The sequence below is a fragment of the Arachis ipaensis genome, chromosome B04 (assembly GCF_000816755.2).
Source record: "Arachis ipaensis cultivar K30076 chromosome B04, Araip1.1, whole genome shotgun sequence".
Taxonomy (NCBI): domain Eukaryota; kingdom Viridiplantae; phylum Streptophyta; class Magnoliopsida; order Fabales; family Fabaceae; genus Arachis; species Arachis ipaensis.
Window position 1 is genome coordinate 16,861,052 of NC_029788.2, and position 3,867 is coordinate 16,864,918.

Below are 3,867 nucleotides of genomic sequence, written 5' to 3' on the forward strand. Positions count from 1 at the left end.
TATTATTAGTTAACCAAAAATGGTATACCTTTATAGTCATAATAATCGGAACAGAGAAATTTTGAGTTTATGGCTATGATAGACTCGGGGGCAGATATAAATTGTATCCAAGAAGGATTAATACCTACCAAATACTATGAAAAAACAACTGAAACTATTGTCAAAGCAAAAATTGACAAAATGATTATAAATTATAAGACTTCTAAAGTAAAAATTTGTAAGAGAAATGTATATTTTTCAACTACCTTTTTTCTAGCAAAAAGAATATCTCAACAAATTATATTAGAAAACCCCTTCACTCTACTATTATACCCTTTTACGGTAGATATAGATGATGTAACTACCTATTGTATACCAAACTAACTTATTCTATTCGAATTTATACAAAAACCAAAAAGGAAGGAATTAAATTTACTACAACAAATTGCTACTTCACAAGTCAATATAATAGAAAGAAACAAGTTAGTTTCCCGAACAAAGAAATTGTATATAAGAAAATAGAACAACAATTAGAAAGTTAAAAAATTCAAACTCTAATAAAAGGGATAGAATATAGGATAAAAAAGGACTTGTGTAGCCTAAACCCAAAAACTTTTCATTATAGAAAATTACATGAAATATCTCTACCCTATGAAGATGACTTTAATGAAAAAGATATCCCCACTAAAACCAAACCAATACAAATGAACAAAGAATTATTGACATATTGTAAAAAAGAAATTCAGGAATACTTACATAAAGGACTAATTAGGCCATCAAAATCTTCTTGGAGTTGCACAGGATTCTATGTAATGAAAGTCTCAGAAATCGAAAGAGGAGCTCCAAGGTTAGTAATTAATTATAAGCCTTTAAATAAAGCCTTAAAATAGATAAGATATCCCTTACCAAATAAAAATGACTTAATTAAAAGACTAAGTAAGGCTACTATATTCTCTAAATTTGATTTAAAATCTGGATACTACCAAAAATACAGTAAAAGAATAAGACCGATATAAAACAGCTTTTATATTACCCTTTGGACATTATGAATGGAATGTAATGCCCCCAAGAATTAAAAAATGCACCAAGTGAATTTTAAGAAATTATGAATAATATTTTTTATGCATATGTAGATTTTACCATAGTCTACTTAGACGATGTTCTTGTATACTCTAAAGGAATAAACCAGCATATTCAGCACCTAGAAAAATTTATTAATATTATAAAAGAAAATGGTCTTGTCCTATCTGAAAAGAAAATGAACATATTTATAACAAACGTAAGGTTTCTAGGGTATGAAAATTTTCAAGGGACAATTACTCCGATTAAGAGATCTGTTGAATTTGCATAAAAATTTCCAAATGAAATCATTGACAAAAAATAATTACAAAGATTTTTAGGATGTCTTAATTATGTAGCCGAATTTCTACCAGGAATAAGAACTTTATGTGAACCTTTGTATAAAAGGCTAAGAAAACAGCCTCCTCCTTGGACAGAAGACATGTCTAAAATAGTTTAAAAAATTAAATATTTAGTAAAAGAAATTCCTTGTTTGAGTATACCAGACCCTAAGGCAAGTCTAATCGTAGAAACAGATGCTTCAGAATTAGGGTATAGAGGAATACTTAAACAAGTCCTTCCAAACTCCTCAAAAGAACAAATAGTTAAATACCATTCAGGTGTATAGAATTTAGCCCAGAAAAATTACACTACTAGAAATAGGGTTTTTTCGGACGAATTTTGAGACGAAATTGAAATAAATTTCGAACAAATTACAGACAAAATTTTTTTTTCAAACAAATTTGGGACGAATTTTTTTTGTCCCAAAAAGCCTTGTTGCTAAATTAAATTTTGTCTGAAATTTCGTCCGAAATTTTTTTCAGACGATTTTGTGACAAATTTCGAATAGGCATTTATCTGCTAGATTTCTAACTATTATGATGTATTTTAGACGAATTTCAGACAGATTAGCCAACATAAAAACAACGTATTTCAGACAAATTTCAAACATAAAAATATTAATTTTTAGACAAATTTCAAACAAAAAATATACTTTATTTCAGACAAATTTCTAACGAATTTAGTCAAATATAAAAAAAAATTTTCGAACAAATTTTAGACAAATCAAATATTTCTTTTCAATTAAATTTCAGACAAATTTAATTTAAAAAAATTTACGTATTTGAAACAAATTTCATACAAAATAAAAAATTATTTTCGCACAATTTTTCTACAAATTTAATATAATATTTCAAATAATTTTCATACAAAATAATTTGCTATTTAATAGATAAATATTTTAGAAAATAAATTGTATTCGATTTGCTTTCTATATTAAGACCATCATAATCATTTTTTTCATATTACATCATCCAAATTATAAACACATAATAAAATCATGAAAAAGTTAATTACCATAAAGGAGTTAAAAAAATATTTATTATTAAAATACTTTTGTCCATAAATGTAATCAAACTAAAATAAGAAAAAAAATACTTAAACTAAAACAAAGAAAGCCTTTAAAAAGGTCAAATATCATGAATAAAATAAAATATACTAACTAATTCACCTAAAATTCCTTAATCTAAATCAGAAGAAATATATACTCCAAATATCAATCGCTCATGTTATCATCACTAGAGCCTGTCCCAAGCTCATCTTCCGTAGGATCAGACAAGGTTGAAGGAAGTGAGAGATTCAACTTTTTATACAAAGCATGAATTGTCTTTTCAGTAGAACCAATTCTTTTCTGTTAAACTTTTAGTTGACGTCCTTGATCTTTTAACTTGTACTCAGCATCTTTCAACTTAACCTTTTGCTCTTCATTGATCATTTCTTGCTCCTTTGCTTTTACTTTCCACATGTGAAGTTCTTGCTCAATATTTAGATTGTCTTTGGATGCCTTTGAACAATTTCTGGAATTCAACTTTGAAGAGAGATCTAAACCAAAAGAACCTAAACCAAAGGCAGCTTTCTTTTTTTCCTTTGTCACAACTTCATTCCAAACAGTATAATCATCTGGTATATCTAGGCTTTCCTTAGATGCCTCAACATCTCCCTCATTATCCAAGGATAAAGCTACTTGAAAAAGTTCTGTCTTTCGCTTTTTGAATTCACCCTACAAAATCAATTAATGTTAATCGCAACTAAATATGTCATGAACAAATACTAACATATAGTGAAAATTAGCAGTTTAAAAAAATAAAAAGAAGAACAAATTAGCATCACATACAATGACTTTCTTAGATCTTTCATCAATCCAACTTTTGTCTTTTTTGGTGTGGCATTTAGTATAAACCTCTTCTAGAGAAGGTTTTACTCCCGTAGCTTTCTCCTATAATATAACAGTTTTAATCAATAGGAAAGAAAAAAGAATAAGAAAACATTGCACATAATAAGAACAAGAATAAAAAAAACTATTTTTATCTTACCATTCTGCGTGCATGTTCACCCATAGATATGGAACCACCAGTATGCATGGAACTTCCAGCATTTGATGCTCGATTCACAGTATTTGCTGCTGACCAGTTCTTAAATTTCGAATCTGTAGCAAAATAATGTAATAGTTCACGCCAAAGGGGTTCAGGAATATATTTTGGTACATGGTTAGGGTCTTGTCGGCATGGGAAGATAGTAAATTTCTCTTGAAGTTTTGTGGTGGCTGCGAAGAAGAGGGTGGTAATGTTGAAGGCTTTTTAGATACATGTGAAGGAACTGGAGCTCGTGATTTTGTAGGCTTAGGGTGTGAAAGCTTAGTTTTGTGTGCACTAATCACCTTTTTATTACCAGACTTTTGTACTTTAATTGACAAGTGTTTTTTATTTTTTTTAGAACCTGACATCTAAAACAACAAATATTTATAAGATTAGTAAGACATTGCAGTTAAAT

At 28.4% G+C, this 3,867-nt stretch overlaps 1 long non-coding RNA gene across 1 annotated transcript; it reads right to left on the reverse strand.

Moving 5' to 3' along the window:
* On the reverse strand, positions 2,962-3,533 carry LOC110270548. The gene is made up of 2 exons (XR_002360180.1): positions 3,411-3,533; positions 2,962-3,097 (listed from the first exon to the last, which is right to left on the reverse strand). It is a non-coding gene; the product is annotated as an uncharacterized LOC110270548 (long non-coding RNA).